Source organism: Eleutherodactylus coqui, chromosome 4 (assembly GCF_035609145.1).
Source record: "Eleutherodactylus coqui strain aEleCoq1 chromosome 4, aEleCoq1.hap1, whole genome shotgun sequence".
In the NCBI taxonomy this organism is placed as follows: domain Eukaryota; kingdom Metazoa; phylum Chordata; class Amphibia; order Anura; family Eleutherodactylidae; genus Eleutherodactylus; species Eleutherodactylus coqui.
In genome coordinates this window covers 31,575,690-31,595,534 of record NC_089840.1, presented here as the reverse complement: position 1 = coordinate 31,595,534, position 19,845 = coordinate 31,575,690, and the positions used below count along the sequence as shown (strand labels likewise).

The 19,845-nt window shown below is 45.4% G+C and overlaps 1 protein-coding gene across 2 annotated transcripts in view; it reads right to left on the bottom strand.

Moving 5' to 3' along the window:
* ST3GAL6 (ST3 beta-galactoside alpha-2,3-sialyltransferase 6) overlaps positions 1–19,605 on the bottom strand; it is a 139,850-nt gene extending 120,245 nt beyond the window's left edge. Inside the window, exon 1 of one of the 2 annotated variants that reach the window (XM_066599166.1) lies at positions 19,587–19,605. The gene's annotated coding sequence lies outside the window, so the exon portion shown is untranslated. Of the gene's footprint in view, positions 1–19,569 lie in introns of both variants that reach the window. The other variant, XM_066599165.1, reaches the window with a different exon arrangement.
* Positions 19,606–19,845: the final 240 nt, after the last annotated feature.

Below are 19,845 nucleotides of genomic sequence, written 5' to 3'. Positions count from 1 at the left end.
CTGGCCTTAAAGGGGTTGTCCCGCGAAAGCAAGTGGGTCTATACACTTCTGTATGGCCATATTAATGCACTTTGTAATGTACATTGTGCATTAATTATGAGCCATACAGAAGTTATAAGAAGTTTTTCACTTACCTGCTCCGTTGCTAGCGTCCTTGTTTCCATGGAGCCATCTAATTTTCAGCGTCTAATCGCCAGATTAGCCGCGCTTGCGCAGTCCGGGTCTTCTTCTTTTCTGAATGGGGCCGCTCGTGCCGGAGAGCGACTCCTTGTAGCTCCGCCCCGTCACGTGCCGATTCCAGCCAATCAGGAGGCTGGAATCGGCAATGGACCGCACAGAAGCCCTGCGGTCCACCGAGGGAGAAGATCCCGGCGGCCATCTTCAGCAGGTAAGTAAGAAGTCACCGGAGCGCGGGGATTCAGGTAAGCGCTGTCCGGTGTTCTTGTTTAACCCCTGCATCGGGGTTGTCTCGCGCCTAACGGGGGGGCTGTTGAAAAAAAAAAAAAAACGTTTCGGCGCGGGACAACCCCTTTAAGCTAAGGGTAGTTTATGGAACAAATGATTTTCATTGGTTTCCTTCACATTTGCGATGTTTTCACTCACGTAATGTTGCGAAAAGAATTTTTTTAAATTTTTTTTTAAATCTTTCATGTTTTCCTATGGAGGCATATTACTAAATATATTAAACGGAATAAGGCTCAACACTGCCCCCTGTGGAACCCTACTAGTAACCCCCGTCAATACTGACCCCCGTGGTTCCCTACTTTGGCGCTTTTGAGGTGACTTTGCAGCGTTTGAGATGGTTTTGGCACATTTGAGGTCACTTTCATGCCTTTGGGGTGGCTTTGGCAGTTTTGAGGTGGTCCGAGGATGGGTCATCAATAGTTTAGTTCTGGGGAAGCCCTTTCATTTAGTTGTAGGAAGTGCTGACTGAATCTGTTTCCCTTTATCGCATGTGATGGTAGCTGTAATTTTATCGCTGATAATCACTAATGGGAAGTGAGCTCGAGGCTTCTGGTTAGTAGGAAGAATTCCACACCTAAACCAGAAGTGCTATTGAAAACTGAAGTGGTTCTTGGCGTGCCAACGGGCACACGTTGTCTTATGTAATGTACCATACAAACATGTGCCTGCACTTTGGATGCACTTTGGCCGCAGGTTTCTCTGGGGTACTCCTGTTTTCTCCAACACCTCTAAACAGACTTGGGGAAATACATTTAGGGAAAAGTATAGGATAGGATATATCAGATTTCAGCACTTGTTTTTTATAGACCCTGAAATGTATCCACTACATACGATAGTTGCCGTTATTGCCTTTCTATGAAATTAGATTTAACCCTTTGCAATCCAATTTTAGATTCAGGGTTTCCTAGGGGGCTTTTTCTTCCTGCCATTATACAATGGCGCCATCTGCTGGCTAGAGCCTTTACTGCAGTTTGGGACATGCTGGAGAGGCCCCCCCAACAACAGAGTGGCCAGTAATATACAGTACGAATGCCCTGCAAGACGTCTTCCGACATCGGAGTTGTACAGGCTTCAATCAGAATGTCTTCAGACGTCAGACAGTGGATTGGAAAGGTTAAAGGGGTTATCGGGGGATGTTTTTGCCAGTAGATGCTTACAATGCTGTAACAACATAAGTCCTTCTTGCCTCCCATGTAGTTCCTGTTTTTCTGGTCCCTGGTTTATCTGCAGAGTAATGACATAAGGACATGTTACCGCAGCAGCTTAAGTGATTAGCTGCCATACTCATGTCATTGTTTCCTACCTAAAGCCGGAAGTGGGTTCTAGGCATCGGCCTGGCCAGGGGTAATATGGGTACTCTTATGCTAGTGTTGTAGAGTCCAATGATACCCGGGCTGTTTCTTCAGAAAGCATAGATACTTCATTATACCGGTGTGTGTGTATGTGTATGTATATTATATATAATATATACATACACACACACATATATATGAGTGTGTTCAGTGGAATCATTTCCCAAGACTGAACCAACAACAAAAGGCAACATACTCTCTTATGCCATCCACACAAAGACATTGCTTCCTTATCTAAAAGCAAACTGATTGGATACATTTCACTGCAGTATTAAACAGGCTCAGGATACTCTTTAACCCTACAATTGCTGTCTCATCTCCTACCCTACAATAGGTATACTTCCGCCCTCCTGTTTTCCCTACAAGTCCACCTCCTCTGACTTGGATGGCATACTAGGCGTCATCCACACACCGCTGCAAGGTCTCACTTTAGCTGTGGGGTCAGGTCTGGCATTAGGCTGGGTTCACACAGGACGGAATTTCCATGCGGCAATTCCGCCCGCGGCTCCTAATCCCGGGATTAGCCAGCCATGTGGACGAGATTTTGCAAAAATCTCGTCCACACGAGGCGGCCAATCCGTTGCAGCAAAGCTGGGCGGAAACAGACATGCGGTGTGGAATTCAATTCCGCAGCATGTCAATTCTTCTTTTATTTTTTTCGCTGCGCCTCACTCCTCTTTATGGGGAGAGAATGCCGGCGGGCCAAACCGCTCCGAAACCCGCGGTGAAATACCACGGGTTTTGAAGCTGCGGCTCTCCCGTGGAAATCTGGCAGGTTTTCGGTGCAGCCAAAACGCGAGGTTTCTGCTGGTTTTCCGTCCTGTGTGAACCCAGCCTTATTATAGCACTGCTATTGGTAAAAACTGCTGACAGGTTCCTGCAAACGGACAAAATCCTCATCCATGTGCCATCCATGCGTGCAACTGTCTGCCCACAAGCAACACACAGACCCATTACAGTCAATGGTGCGCTCCATTTTTACACATCGAAGCAACGCAATAAAGGAGTAAATTAGGCCGCTTTCCGTCTTTTTTTTGCACATGAGAAAAGTGGATGGCACAGAAAGTAAAAAATGGACACATACAACATATACAGGTACAGCAAGAACATCTGCGCGGGTTCAAATCAGTCACTGACCAAAATCGGACAGGAGCGTGTGAATAAAGCTTACAGGGCTGTTCCATCACAGCGATCCCTATCCATACCCCGCTTGGTGTTGTATTTCACTGCGGGCCTTTCTGTTCCTGGGAACTGTTGAGCTGTGTGATTCGGTGCAGTAAGTGCTGGTCAAGCACTTTAGAGTCCTTTTTAGAGAAGGTTATCGAGATCCTTTTAACCCTTTACAGCTTTTTTTTCCGTTTACTCCTTCCAGAAGTCATAAGCTCTTTATTTTCCGTCGACCAAGCTGTACGATGGCTTGTTTTCGCGGGTTGTAGTTTTTACTGGCACCGTCCCGGGATACACATCTTTCACTGATTAACTTTTATTAATTTTTTTGGTGTGTGAAATGAAAAAATAAGCAAGAATTCTTTTTTGTGTTATTTTTTTTTTTATACCATGCGGCTCATAGAATACCAAATTAATATAGTTCTGGTATGTTTTTAATGTTTTTGTTTCATTTTAGCTCATGTGGGGACCGTGGCATCTAAGGGGTTAAACTATCGATCTATATTTTTCTCCCTGGTAACCTGACCTCCTTCATTCTACTGTATCCCATACACACTAATACACTCCATTTGTGTCTGTACATAGATAGTGGCTGGTAAGCTGCGATACCAAGTTTATATAGTTTTTAAGGAATGGAAAGCCCCTGGCTAAGGCCGCCTGCACAAAACCAAATTTCAATTGCGGAATCTGCAATCGTCATCCGCACGGACGATCTGCGGTATTCCGCACCAATTGAAAAAATAGAGCACTCGCATGTACGTTTACATTAACAGATGCAATTGCAATTTCCGCGAGCGGATTTAAAATCACAGTATGTTCTATTTTTGCGCGGACTCAGCAGTCAATGGAAGCCATCCGACATGCAGCCCATCTGCAATTGACATTACGGATAGGATGCGGATACCCGCGTCATCACCCAGCTATGGCGCGGCAAAAACAAATATTTAAAAAAAAAGACTGTAAGCACAATCGAGGGCGAAATCAAAGGTACCCGCGGTCGCCAGCCGTGGTCAGAGCTGGATTATGCTGTAGGCTTCTGCAAGCGGAATCCAGATCGCCTACGTGTAGGCGGCCTAACACTGATATGGAAAAGGACTTGGGGATTTCGCTTAGAAGAGCAACCAATGCCAGGCAGCTGCTGCCAAGGCAAATAGGATCATGGGGTGCATTCCGATTGCCAGATTGGAGTCTGGAAGGAATTTTTTTCTCTTAAATGGGGAAAATTGGCTTCTACCTCCATTTTTTTTTTTTTTACTTCCTCTGATTAGCATTGTTGGGTAACAGGCTGATTTGGATGGACACGTGTCTTTTTGCGGCCCTAACCTACTATGTTAAACTGAAATAAAATGGAAAAAAATGATTTTTTATTTTTTTTTGTTGCCCATCGATTTAAATGGGGTTTAAAAAAAATGGAAAGCAAATGGGAAAGTGCAGATTGTGCTGTTTTTCTGTAAAAAAAAAAAGGCAGAGACCTGACTGAATGGAAGCAAACTAAAGCCTTTCCATTCGCTTTCCGTTTTTTGAAAACGGATCTTTTTTTCCTTTTTATTTCAGGTTCTCTTCTCCAAAAACAGAGCAGAGAGACAGAAACCCTGACCTGACCCTGAGGCAGGTGTGAAAGCAGACATGCGAGAAAATCGTGCGTTTTTTTGAGCAATGTGAGAATAAGTGAAAACGCTGAATCTTGAAACCAATGATTTTCCACGGTTTCATTCCCATTTGCGATATTTTTTTACTCATACGATGTGGAGTGAAAGGATATGCTGCCGTTTTTCTATTTTTCAGCGTTTTTTGCTTTTTTTTTTGTCTCCTGTTTCCCTTTGGAGCGTCTTTTTTATCGCATCGCAAAGCACAAACTTGCGATTTTTGTGCTATGCGATAAGAAACTTCTATTGTCTATCGCAAGGAAAATGCGTTAAAAAAATCGCAGGCAGCAGCCATGTTTTTGCAAAGATAAGCATCGCTGACGCTTAGGCATCGCATGAGCAAAATTGGGATTTTGCGGCAGCAAAACCGTGATCGTCACTCTGAAGGAGCCCTTATAGAGCTTCACTTCTGCCATTGTCCTTGGAGTTGACTCTGACAGCATCCTCGGGATCACCATGTAGGAAATGTGTGGCATCAGATACCCTGTTTTCCTGAAAATAAGACCTACCCCAAAAATAAGCCCAAGTTACAGATAGACCCTTCACCAAGAAACGCAGATACACCCCCAAAAGAATCACACTTAAAAGACCCCATGACACCCAAAACAATAAGGATTGACAAGTGCCAGGCACACACAGATCGGATAGTCCCGCTGGGGTCACTCCACTCCCGACCTCAATTTATTAGAGCGTTGTGGCTCTAATAAGCCCAGAATGTGATGACGGGACTATATTTGAAGAAATGTTTTTTTTGTTCAAGAATAACTGTAGATTGTTGTTCGTGGAAAAATAAGACATCCCCTGAAAATAAGCCCTAGCACCTCTTTTGGAGCGAAAAATAATATAAGACCTTGTCTTATTTTCAGGGAAACGGGGTAGTTGTTAAGTACTTAGTATATGCAGAATTGATATACTTTGAAAGCTCTCCTTGCGATATTAGCAGGTTGCATCTTTAGGCTTCTTTGCTTGTTAAGAGAATTAAAAAATAGAAAAAAAAACTTCAATAAGAACCTATGGGAATAAAGGGGTTAAACAGGTATTTATGTAAGGGACGCATCCCTTTAAATATGTGCTCTGCTGACCAACCTCTGATCTGTGTTGCCGATGGCTCAAGGCAAAACAAATAGAGAAACTTTCCTGTTTCTGCTGACCTTCTCAGAACTTTGGGGCATTTAGAGGGTATTCACACGTGACAGATGTGCTGCAGGAACTCTCTGACTATCCCATACATCTCAATGAGCCTTGCAGAAATCCATGTACTTGCTATTAAATCCACCGTTCAGATGTATGAAACTGATTTCCAGTCGCATGTAAATATACCTAACTGCTACAGATACAGGATTAGGGGCAGCAGACAATGGGACTTATGATGGGATGTGTGCTGTGACCCTCTGATCAGACTTAAGACCTTCTCCTTGCCAAAAGAAAATGAGTCAAGTAGTTCATCTCAACAAAAGCTGTTGGGTATTTATTGTTGGAAATCCTCACAAAATGACATTTTTCCTGTTTATGTAATATTTTGAGCTGTTGGCTTTGAGAATATCACACATGCCCGCCCTGCTCCTTGCACAGCTTCATGTTGTACAAAGCTGTATTACGGATCCTATAGAGGAGCATGGGGGCTGACTGTACCTCCTATAGGCCTCTGATTCCATACAGAGGTTTCATTTACTGTCACATACCATACAAAGACGCAGCTCCATACTCACCCTGCACCCTATGATGGACTGGCACCTCATAAAGGGCTAAGAGGGTAAGTTGTACAGCCCATAATAGGAGGAGAAGTAATGAACCAGCCATTCGCTTGAAGGATACACGCAGATTACTTTTAGAATAATTTGCCATGTGTACATGAGAAATAACACTATATATGACCATTACATGACTTGTATCCTACCTTTATTATTAGTTTTTCTCTTTGAAGGCTGCATCTATCATTCGAGTTTTCTCTAGAAGCATATCCGTGTGAGTCCTTCTCTCCCTTCCCTCTTCTGTCCATAGACTGTGATGGGCAGCAGGACTCATCACCTCCTTTCATTTCCTGAGTTCCATCTGGTTAACCCTGTTACTAGAGACGGACTTTACTTGGCAATAGGAATGTACAGCAAATTAGAAGGAAGATGCCTAGCGGCCAGTATTTTAGATTGGATTTTTCAGCAAAAAAAGAGTCATTTTAGATAAATAATGGGATTTTGTTATCACATTGGCCGTCATATATTAACACAAGTTGCTTCAAAGTGCAGCGACCATTTAAATTTTGCCTGATCATTTATCTAAAGTTATCATCTCCCAATATACCTAATATATCTTATTACATATACTCTAATATAGGCCGTTTGCAGACGGGCAGAAATTCCGCGGCGGGATTTCCTGCAGAATTTTCGCCCTTGGAAGCTGCCATAGGATTGCGTTAGCAAACGCAATCCTAGGCAGACGGCTGTGGTTTGGCCGCGCGATAGAACAAACTGCAGCAAGTTCTATTTCTGTGCGGGGCCGGCCGCCGGCTCTGGTCTGCGCAGCCGGCACATGAAAGATCCGGAGCTGCGGGGCGCAGGTGAGTACGCGCTGCTTTCTGCAGGCACTCGGGTCAGGTCCCGCGGCGAGAATTCTCGCTGCCGGATCCGACCCGGCCGTCTGCAGGCGGCCATATACTCAGTATCTCATATACTCTAATATATCTCTACTTCAGTATTTTGCTGTTTCATATTAAAAATAGAGTATACTAGATAGTTGTGTCATTATTGCAATGTTATATACAGACTATGTCAAAAACAAAAATCCAGCCACTAAAAGGAGTTGTCATTTTGTTGCAACACTCTGCATGCAGTTCCATCTCAGGCAGATATGCAAATGATTAGCATTGTGGCGTGATTAGATGAATGGTCTTGCCACCTGAGGCCCTAAAAGTGACCTCTAAAAAGGCTCTCGGAGGCTCCTTGTGTGTGGTGACCTCTTCTTCCTCCGCTTGTGTAGAGCTTGTTGACCACTAAACGCCTCTACGACGCAGAGAAGAGATTTCACCCCATTACCAGAGTCTGAGAGGGGCGTATTATTGGGATGGGAGAAGCTGGATGGTCGTATCCATGAATTGTCCCCCACCGGCCGTTCTGACCAGACTGTTAGGAGGTGTTGGGACAAGTGAGTACATGAGGGCACACAATGCGACCGGGCTCAGGTTGCCCTAGGCAGATCACTAGTAGAGAAGATCGTCTGATCGTCCGACAAGCACGAGCAACTGCAACTGTTTCGTTGTCTGCCATCCAGAGCCAGGTGGCACCATCGTTACAGGTCCTCTTGTATCCAAGCTAGAGGCGGTACAACAAGGTAGTAGAGCTTCCATGCCCACCTGTATCACATCTTGTATCCAAGCTAGAGGCAGTACAACAGGGTACTAGAGCTTCCGTGCCCTCCCATATCACATCTTGTATCCAAGCTAGAGGCGGTACAACAGGGTACTAGAGCCTCCATGCCCACCTGTATCACATCTTGTATCCAAGCTAGAGGCGGTACAACAGGGTACTAGAGCCTCCATGCCCACCTGTATCACATCTTGTATCCAAGCTAGAGGCGGTACAACAGGGTACTAGAGCCTCCCTACAAGGGGTCAGTTTTCCCGCAATAAATGATCCTTTCGCTCTGATATTGTAATCACTTATATCAACGTTACAATCAGACAGAGAAAGTTTTATTCGATTCCAACAACTCCTAGCTGTTTGCATTGACAATGGGTGTACATAAAGACGCATCTTAGGTAACATGAGAAAACAAAACTGGGTGGACCAAAATGTTGAACCTGTCAGGGCTTATTTACAGAGCAGCGAAGTTTAAATCAACAATTTACTGTTTAATAATCTGATTGTAAAGGTATAATGAAGGCAATAAAAGCCATTAGGATTAAAGATCAGATAATTATATAAATTGGAATCAATGGAGAGATCCAACCTGAAAACATGGATCACAATGAGAAAGCAAGAAGAAGGGAAGTGAGTAAATGGGAAGATGGAGAGGAAAGAAATATAGGGCCAAACTGTTCAGATTAAATGGTCACTTTTCAAACAACTTGACCTTATATGTAGTGTGATTACTTACCAGAGATGAGCGAACGTACTCGTTTAGGGCGATTTCGCAATCGAGCATCGCTTTTTTCGAGTAACTGACTACTTGGGCGAAAAGATTCGGGGGTGGGGGGCGGCGTGGTGGAGCGGGGAATAGCAGTGGGGAACAGGCGGGAGCTCTTTCCCCCCCCCACTCCCCTCTGCAACCCCCCGGCGCCCCCCGAATCTTTTCGCCCGAGTAGTCAGTTACTCGAAAAGAGAGATGCTCGATTGTGAAATCGCCCTAAACGAGTACGTTCGCTCATCTCTATTACTTACCTAAATAATGTTTTGGTCCTGTAAAATCTTTCGAACGGTATATTTACATGGGCAAGTATAGGCCAATTTAGACATGATTGAGCGATCACCGTGCGCTCCAAGCGAAGGATGCAGAAGACAAGCGGAGCCGCTTGTCTTCTGCATCCAGCTGTTCCCCGCTCAGAGCACTTGGCTGATATACAGCCGAGTGCTCCGAGCGGAGGATGCAGAAGACAAGCAGGTATTGCGAGGGGACAGCATTTCGAACAAAACAGGGAATTTGAAGAAAAAAAAATCATGCTGTGCATGTTCGTGACGCCATATTCGGTCTCTGCCGGCAAAGCATGACGGCTCCGTATGTGGAGAAAAATGATAGGACATTCCAGGCTAAGGCCTCATGTCCACGAGCGTATGTGTAAAACACTGCATTAGTTATTTATCCCTGCATATTCAATGTATTTTACCCCGCACATGCGTGTGTTTTTGCGCCCGTATGCCTGCATATGTACTGTGAATGTACTGCATTTCATTATGTGCACACAAAAAAAACCAAACAGGCAGGCAGGGAAATAAGCATATATTTCCCTGTATAATGTGTTTCACACACAGCTGCTACGCTACGGATTGCGTTTGCATTGCACTGCATTACACTGCCAGCATCTTAAGTACTAGCCAGGAGGCTTCTAAAGATCTGAACGGATCAAACTGGATTCCTAGCAGGAAAATCCACTTCAGATAATGTACGTCAATGACCCCGGAGTCTTCAGTGCCCTACAGGGATGACCGATGCAGTCGTGGCTTCACTTGACATGGTCACATGTTGACTGCCTTGAGGAGTGAAGCTACATTTACTTGTTTCTCTTGCACCAGCATGTCCCACAGCACTGTACCCCACTCACAGTCTAAATGTCCTATCAAACATATTCACACATGGGTCACTTTCATATCGAGCCAATTTAACCTATTAGTCTGTTTATGGAGTGTGGGAGGTAACCCGTGCAAACGTGGGGAGAACATACAAGATCCGTGCAGATGGGTTAGATTCATACCTAGAGATGAGCGAGTAGTGCCTTAGCCGAGTATCTCCCCGCTCGTCTCTAAAGATTCGGGGGCCGGCGCGGGTGGCAGGTGAGTTGCGGCAGGGAGCAGGGGGGAGAGAGGGAGAGAGAGATCTCCCCTCTGTTCCTCCCCGCCGCTCCCCGCCCCCCGCCGGCCCCCGAATTTTTGGAGACGAGCGGGGAGATACTCGACTAAGACACTACTCGCTCAAGTAATGTGCCTTAGCGAGTATACTCGCTCATCTCTATTAATACCCATAACCCCAGCGCTGCTAGTCAACAGTGCTAACCACTGAGCTGCCACATTACATCCCTCCTCCCCCTTTAATGACGCGGCCCTTTTTTTCCCGCTTTAGTTTTTTCCTCCACCCTTTTAAAAAATCGTAACTTTTTTATTTATGCATCGACGTCGCTGTTTGAGGGCTTGTTTTTTGCGGGACGAGTTGTATTTTTCCATGGTTCTATTTATTGTACCATATAATGTACTAAAAAACCTTTAAAGAATTCTAAGTGGAGTAAAATGAAAAAAAACAACAACATTCCTCTATCTTTCGGTGCGTCCTGTTTTCACGGCGCACAAACTGCAACAAAAATGACATGATATTTTTATTCTATGGGTCGGTACAATTACTACGATACCAAACTTATATAGTTTTTTTTTTTTTGTTGTACTACTGTATTTTTTTTCAAAGACATCTACTTTTATTTTTATTATTTTCTGCCGCCATCTTCTCCATGCAATAGCTTTTTTATTTTTTCTGTCGACATAGTTGTTCGAGGGATGATTTTTTGCGGAATGTCCTGTAGTTTCTGTTGGTACCATTTATTAATTCATACGACCTTTTGATTGCTTTTTATTGCAATTTTTCTTAGAGACGGGGTGACCAAAGCGCATCTCTTGCGTTCTTTTTTTTTTTATCTGACGATGTTCATCCTGCAGGGTAAATAATGTGTTACTTTGATAGATCGGACTTTTACGGACACAGCGATACCAAATATGTATTTTTGTTGTATTTAGATTCTTTTATTATAAATACGGCAAAAGGAGTTTTTTTTTTACTTTTATTACTTTTTTTTCAACAATTAGTAAAACTTTATTGTTCTTATTTTTACTTTTTTTTTAAGTCACCCTAGGGGACCACAACTAGCCATGCTTTCATCGCTCCTGCAGTATGATGTAATGCCATAGCAGTCTATCAAGCCACCCCATGGGGATGGCTCGATAGACATACTGCCAAGACAGCTCTAGGGCCTTTCAGAAGGCCCCCAGCTGCCATGACACCCACATGGCTCCCTGCGATCTCATTGTGGAGGGGGAGCTGTACGGGACCCTTGAACATCGTTTGGGGGATTTAAATGCCGCTGTCAGAATTGACGACAGCATTTAAAGGGTTAACAGCCCCGATCAGCCATGCAGCTGATAGGAGCTGTTGCTGCTGGGTGTCAGCTGTAATAAACAGCCTGCACCCGTGATATATGATGAAAGATAGCCGCGCAATCTCTCTTCATACATACCCTGAACCTGCAGGACATAACTGTACGTCCTATAGCGGGAAGGGGTTAAAAAGGACTTGGTCCGGGGCACCTTTCTTGGGTAATGTTACTGTGTAGAAACCCAACAGCACGGATTAAAGGGGTTGTACCACAATTACAGGTTATCCCCTATCCACAGAACAAGGTATAATTTACTGACCGGTGGTGGTCTCACCGCTGGGACACCCGCAAATCTTGAGAACAGAGGTCCCATGTCCCCCGTCCTCTTGACTGCAGAGTACTGCCCCCACCGCAGTGAGGAGGAGATTGAATGGCGCTCTATTCACTTTCAATGGGACTGCAGATATAGCCGAGTGGCACCCGCTTATCTATTTCTGTCAGCCCCATTGACATGAATGGAGCGCCAACCATGCATGCCCGGTCAGCGCTCCATTTACAGTGATGTCATTGCAGGGGGAGAAGCAACCCCGCCACTGATGGGCAAAACGGGACAAGCCCTGCCATTTTTAAACTACAGAGGGGCACGAGGCAGGCCTTCCCACTGTCTCCATTACTATTCACTTTAGTGATGGAGCCATTGCCTTTAGCTACTCATAACCACCCGCACACAGAGGGATTTAATCTGCGCTAATCAAATATATAGTTATATGTTATGGGCGTTTTGTTGTTTCAGAGCAGAGCAGGTTATTTATTTGGCGATGGAACTAATAGAGCTGTTTGATCAACTCTGGCATTAACATAACACTTAAATAAACAGTTCTCGCTGTACATACTGAGGTAGGTGATCAGATGTCACTAGCTGACTTACCTGTTTTGTGGCATTCAATGCATATTTAACTTACCTGAATAAACTGGAATATGTACAAGAGGAGTACCTCTATATCTGTCCATTATATGATTTATGGATGACACTTTTTAACCTGTTTGCCCCTCTGTAGGCTCCATCTGTAATTTTTAGTTAACTGTAGCAACACATCTGTATAAATCCTCCATCTCTCTCCCTTCTCCCGACTGCTCTTCATAGACTTCAAAAACACTGATCCAGCGCTATCTCTCAATACTCTCAATAACAATAGCGAAGTTGAATAGGAAGGCAACGGATGAGTTACATAATGACATGCAACATTGGCCCCTGGGGGCCCAGAAAATGGATTTCAACTTTGTGTTGTGGCCCCTCTAAGAGATATAGAGAGTAAAATCCAGTTGCCCAGTTGAAGAGTAGCATGTGAGAAGCCGAAATCTGCTTTCCGTGTCTCTCTAAGTCCCGCGGAACCGCTGCTATGACTGAAGTAAGAAAAGCGTTCTCGAAGTGACCTCCTTCTGCTACCATAGGGTAGGATCATCCAGGAACTCATCCACGGTCATCTGCAGGAGACTGAGGAACCGATCCGTTTTGAAAGTCCGTGCAATGAACACAGGTCCAGCAACGGCTCCAAGCATGTATCGTAGCAGAAGGAGGTCACTTCGAGAAACTCTTTCCTTACTTCAGTCATAGCAACGAACCCGTGGAAAGCGGATTCCTGCTTCTCACATGCTACTTTTCAACTCTGCAGTTGAGTTTTACTCTCTGTATCTCTTAAAGGGGTCACAAAATTGAATTCCATGTTTCGGGGCCTCTAGGGCCCTGTGCACCATACCATCGTATAGTGCATTCATGCCTTCCTATTCAAGTATGCCACTGCTAGTTCAGTGTGTTGAGATAAAGTGCTGGATGCATCTTTTTGACTACATCTTGTATGGGCAGCATGAGTCATCACTAGAGATGAGCGAGCATACTCGGTAAGGCAAACAACTCGAGCGAGTAGTGCCTTATTTGAATACCTGCCCGCTCGTCTCTAAAGATTCAGGGGGCGGGGGAGAGCGGGGAGGAACGGTGGGGAGATCTCTCTTTCCCTCTCTCCCACCCCCACACCCCTGCTCCCCCCTGCTCACCGGTGCAACTCACCTGTCACCCGCGCCGGCAGCCGAATCTTTAGAGACGAGCGGGCAGGTACTCGAATAAGGCACTACTCGCTCGAGTAGTTTGCCTTATCGAGTATGCTCGCTCATCTCTAGTCCTCACCCTTCTTCACTTCCTGTGCTCTATCATGTTATGTTTGTTACTAGAGACAGACTTCACACGACAACAGGCAGTGGACAGCAAATTAGTAGTGGCTGTTACTTTAAGGGGAATTTTCAGTTTAGGTAAATAAGGTGATTTGTACTTTTTCTTGTTATCTAAATGCAGTGGCGATTTATGTATCTCGCTGTCTTCATCTCAAAACAACCCACTGATTACATCAGGTTGGACATTATACGCCTTATTAAAGAGACAAGATGAGACCCCGGCGCCCACTTCCTTCATTTCATGTGGTAAGGGCCACCCTAGAGAAAATGTTGTGACTTCCTTTAATTCTCAATTCTTTTCAAAAACCCGGCTAAAGTTATTCTAAGCTCCACTTTCTCCACTATTGATTCTGATGAAAGAGATGCTTTGTGCCGGGGTTGAAAGCTAGAATAAAGGTAGATTCATCGAAAGTCTCTGCTCAGCAAGGTGGTTTACCACTTCCTGACTTTATCATAATGCATCACAATTCTAAGAACTAGTTGGGTGGGAGAATGATATTTTGAGTCACAGGTTTTTGCAGATAGAAACTCATTACAATTATTTTGGTTACCTCTGCAGTTTTGCATATCCTTAAAAGGTTAATGGAAGTTTCCAGGCAATTTCTATTGATGATCAATTCTCGGGATCGGTTAGCAATAGTTGAATGGCTGGGGTCTGCTGCTCAGGACCCTGTACAATCAGCTGTTTCAGCGCCCGCTGTCAGCACCGAAACAGAGTGCACAGGGCAGAAGCAGATAGCTCCGACCTGTGTATAGTGGCTGGTACTGGTAATTGCAGGTGCAGCTGCCAATAGAATCTGCAATTATCAGCGTCACGCACTACACAGGAATTGGAGCAAGAAATAGCTGAGAAGACCTCTTTAAGGGCTCTTTCACACGAGCGTATATCAGTCACTGTTTTCACGGCTGGCTGATATATGCAACGATGTGAGATGAAAAAACTTGTGAATGGGCGCACAAATCTAATGTTTGTGCGCCCGTTCAGATGGCAAGGGGCCCGATACATATATGCCGAAGCCGCCATGCCATTGCCCCTTTCCTCCTCCTCGACGGCTCACCTCCTCTCTCTTCCCCTTCGGCTGATTGCAATGGGAGGAGACAGGATGGGGGTGGAGCTAAGCACCACCCTGTCCCACCTCCTCCCATTGCTGGCTGCTGTGAGGGGCGGGAGCTTAGCCCCACCCCCGTCCTGTTTCCTCCCATTGACTATGAGGCCACGCCTGTAATGTGGTTTGATAGCCTGTCACATCGCGGTATAATGTAATACAGTATAAAGTATGACATTATACTGCATGAGTGATCAAACGATCGCAAGTTCAAGTCCAAATCAAAGCTTTATTCATCCATCGGAGTAGATGTCTGAGGGCTTGTTTTTTGCTAGTTGAGTTGTATTTTTAGTGGTGCTATATAATGTACTGAAGAACTTAAAAAAAATTCTTAGTGGAGAGAAATGGAGAAAAAACTAAACGTAATTCTGCCATCTTTGGGTGTGTTTTGCTTCTATGACATACACACTGCAACAAAAACATGATGATTTTATTCTATGGGTCAGTCCAAACCTCTTGGGGTTTTTGCCTTCCTGTGGATCAACAAGGAGGTTGAAACAGGCTGAACTAGATGGACATTGTCTTCAGCCTGACATACTATGTAAGGGTCCATTCAGACGACCGTATATCGGCTGGGTTTTCACGCCGGCTGATATATGACGTCTCTCTCTGCAGGGGGAGGAGGCTGGAAGAGCCGGGAGCAGTGCTCTGAGCTCCCGCCCCCTCTCTGCCTCCTCTCCACCCCCCTGCACTATTTTCAATGAGGAGAGGCGGGGCAGGGGTGGAGCCAATTCCTGCCACTTAGCCCCGCCCAGTTTTACCTCCTCTCATTGCAAATAGTGCAAAGGGGCGTAGAGGGGGCGGGAGCTCAGAGCACTGCTCCCGGCTCTTCCAGCCTCCTCCCCCTGCAGAGAGGGACACGGTATATCGGCTGGGCGTGAAAACCCAGCCGATATATGGTCGTCTGAATGCACCCTTACTATGATTACTACGATACCAAATTTATATAGTTTATTTTTGCTGTACTAGTTTTAATATATTTCAAAGATATTTAATTTTTTTAAATTATTTTCTGCCGCCGTCTTCTGACATAGTTGTGCGAGGGCTCAATTTTTGTGAGCTGTCCTGTAGTTTCTATTGGTGACATTTTGGATTACATATAACTTTTTGATCGCCTTTTATTACATTTGTTCTTGGAAACAGGGTGACCAAAAAAGTGCATTTTCTGGCGTTGTTTTTTCTTTCTGACAACGTTCACAGTGCGCGGTAAATAATGCATTACTTTGATAGATCGGACTTTTACGGATGCAGCGATACCAAGTATGTTTTTTTTCATTTTATTATTTAGATTCTTTTATTATAAATATGGCAAAAGTTTTTTTTAAAACTTTTATTGCCTTTTTTTAAATAATTAGTGAAACGTTTTTAAACCTCTTTTAGGGCGCATTCAGACGACCATATATCGGCCAGGTATTCACGCCGGCCAATATACGGCGTCTCTCTCTGCGGGGGGAGGAGGCTGGAAGAGCCGGGAGCAGTGCTCTGAGCTCTCGCCCCCTCTCTGCCTTTACCCCCAGTGCGGGGTAAATAATGCGCTATAGCATTACATCATACTGCATTCTGACAGGCAGCCTATCAAGCCACCCCACCGGGATGGCATGATAGGCAGTCTCTCAAGGCAGCCCTGGGGCCTTTTCAGAAGGCCACCGGCAGCCATGACACCTGCACAGCTCCCCGCCGTACTAGACCGGAGTATTTAAGTGTCGCTGTCAGAATTGACAGCAGCATTTAAAGGGTTAATAGCCGCGATTGGCCGTACGACCGATTGCCGCTATTGCCCGCGGGTGTCAGCTGTAATAAACAGCTGACGCCCGCGCTGTATGAAGAGAGGTCGCCCCGCGACCTCTCTTCATACATACCCCAATGCTCCAGGACGTAAATGTACGGGGCTTAAGGATCTACTCTCCAAGATCATTCAGTGATTCTCAGTTTTTTTTCATACTGGAGTATTAATTAATCATGCCATGTCTCTGATATTGCACACACACACATACTTTTCTCCGAAAAAAAGGCCTACCCCGAAAATAAGCTATACCAATTTTTTCATGAGAGGGGGGCTTGAAATATAAGCCCTACCCCAAAAATAAGCCCTAGCCACACTACATAAAAAAAAAAAGCAATACTTAGTAGGCGCCGTCCGGGTCTCTCATGCCACTCTGCGGAGTTACGGCAGCTTGCTTGCAGTCCCCAGCAGCCGACAGAAGATCGCTTCCTGGTAACGTTCATAAATCCCGCCTCCAGGAAGCGATGGCTTTGATTGGTTCTCGAGCGCAGTGGCTGAGCCAATCAATGCAGCACTCGATGAACTAATCACAGCCAGGTATTCACGCCGGCCAATATACGGCGTCTCTCTCTGCAGGGGGAGGAGGCTGGAAGAGCCGGGAGCAGTGCTCTGAGCTCTCACCCCCTCTCTGCCTTCACCCCCAGTGCGGGGTAAATAATGCGCTATAGCATTACATCATACTGCATTCTGACAGGCAGCCTATCAAGCCACCCCACCGGGATGGCATGATAGGCAGTCTCTCAAGGCAGCCCTGGGGCCTTTTCAGAAGGCCACCGGCAGCCATGACACCTGCACAGCTCCCCGCCGTACTAGACCGGAGTATTTAAGTGTCGCTGTCAGAATTGACAGCAGCATTTAAAGGGTTAATAGCCGCGATTGGCCGTACGACCGATTGCCGCTATTGCCCGCGGGTGTCAGCTGTAATAAACAGCTGACGCCCGCGCTGTATGAAGAGAGGTCGCGGGGCGCCCCGCGACCTCTCTTCATACATACCCCAATGCTCCAGGACGTAAATGTACGGGGCTTAAGGATCTACTCTCCAAGATCATTCGGTGATTCTCAGTTTTTTTTTCATACTGGAGTATTAATTAATCATGCCATGTCTCTGATATTGCACACACACACATACTTTTCTCCGAAAAAAAGGCCTACCCCGAAAATAAGCTATACCAATTTTTTCATGGGAGGGGGGCTTGAAATATAAGCCCTACCCCAAAAATAAGCCCTAGCCACACTACATTTAAAAAAAAGCAATACTTAGTAGGCGCCGTCCGGGTCCCTCATGCCACTCTACAGAGTTACGGGAGCTTGCTTGCAGTCCCCAGCAGCTGACAGAAGATCGCTTCCTGGTAACATTCATAAACCCCGCCTCCAGGAAGCGATGGCTTTGATTGGTTCTCGAGCGCAGTGGCTGAGCCAATCAATGCAGCACTCGATGAACTAATCACAGCCATTCAATGTGATTTTCGAGCGCTGTCTGTTCTGTTTTTTGCATATAACTTGATCGCTTATCGTTCATTTCATGCAAGCATTGAAATCATCCTCGGTACGTTCGCTACTAGGGATGAGCGAGCGTACTCGGAAAAGCACTACTCGCTCGAGTAATTTGCTTTATCCGAGTATCGCTGTGCTCGTCCCTGAAGATTCGGGTGCCGGCACGGAGCGGGGAGCTGCAGGGGAGAGCGGGGAGGAACGGAGGTAAGATCTTTCTCTCCCTCTCTCCCGCCCGCTCTCCCCTGCTCCCCGCTGCGACTCACCTGTCAGCCGCAGCGGCACCCGAATCTTCAGGGACGAGCACAGCGATACTCGGATAAAGCAAATTACTCGAGCGAGTAGTGCTTTTCCGAGTACGCTCGCTCATCTCTATTCGCTACTCATTTGGTCGTTAGGTCGTTCTCATTCACTGGTACAGAGAACTGAACTATCCTGTTAAAAATATATATATGCAATTTATCTGTGTGTTTAAAGTGACTGCCTTAACGAATGATTAACGCTACATGTAAAAGTACCCTAAGAATAGAAGCCCAACCAGAATAAGCAATACCAAACCTGACAACAGTAAGATGACTTAATTAAAATGACTTTACTGACGATTAACTGTGCTTTTTATTAAATACAAGCCGTGCAGAATGACACCATTCCATCCTGAGGGTCTTGTTTGTTGCACAGGTTTCGTTGGATGAGTGTCGGTTATCAATGTTGTCAGAGTTGAGCCAGCAGACATAATAAAACAATGTAAAACAATGACACTAGGTGATAAACCAAAGCGCCAAGGTTACGTTGCCAGATAGTAAAGTAGCACAGTCTTAACATACTTGTCGTGACCGTTCTCTAGGTCGGTACCATATTAATGGGTATTACTCTTTAAACAGCTAGGGCTAAAAGCAAGCTTACGCCTTTATATTTTGAGGCTACTTTTGGCTTGTACATTCTACATACATGCTAAAATATAGCCATTCATTCCAATGAGGCTGACGGAGATAGCCAAGTACAAGCAGTACCCAATCCCAATGAAGATGAATGGAGCGGCACTGCTGCCATTGTATAGGATAGGAGACAAAGTGACCGGCCAGTGGTGGGACTCAACCCTGTGGATTAAGGTCCTGTGTTCCCCGCTCCTTTTGGCTTGCTGCCAAACATATCTGGCGAAAATCGCAAACATCTGGAGATTTCCTTTACCACAAATTCATTATCTGAGCATATGACTTTGGCCTTCACCATGCCAAACAAGCTTACATTTCTCTCATCCCCTCAGTATCCAATAACCCAAAAAGACTTTTTACTCTCTGCTCCGCCCTAAAATACAGCCCCCTATGACGGATCTCAATGCTGAAGATCAGGTGGCTTATGTCAAAGAGAAAATTGACATCCATCAGGAAATAACTTCCCAGTCTCCAATTAGCTTTGATCCCCTTCTCTCCTGCACCCACTGTAGTTCACTCCCAGCTTTTCAGTATTTGACCCAACAAAAGAAGAAGTCTCCAGGCTCCTCTCTTCTTCTTGCCCTACTACCTGCATTAGTGACGCTATTCCTTCTCACCTCCTTAAGTGTCTCACCTCACAACCTGTTTCTTTCTTCTGGTATCTTTCCTCCTCCTTTGAACAAGCCGTCATCAGATCCCCATTACTAAAGAAACCATCACGACATGTGCTGCCAACTACTGACCCGTCTCTAATCTCCCCTTCATCTCCAACCTTCTGGAACGCCTTTTCTACTGTCCTCTAATAAACTGTCTCTCAGTTAACTCTCTCATTGACTCTTTGCCGTCTGGTTTTCTTTCTCTACATTATGCTGAGATTGCTCTTATTAAAGTGT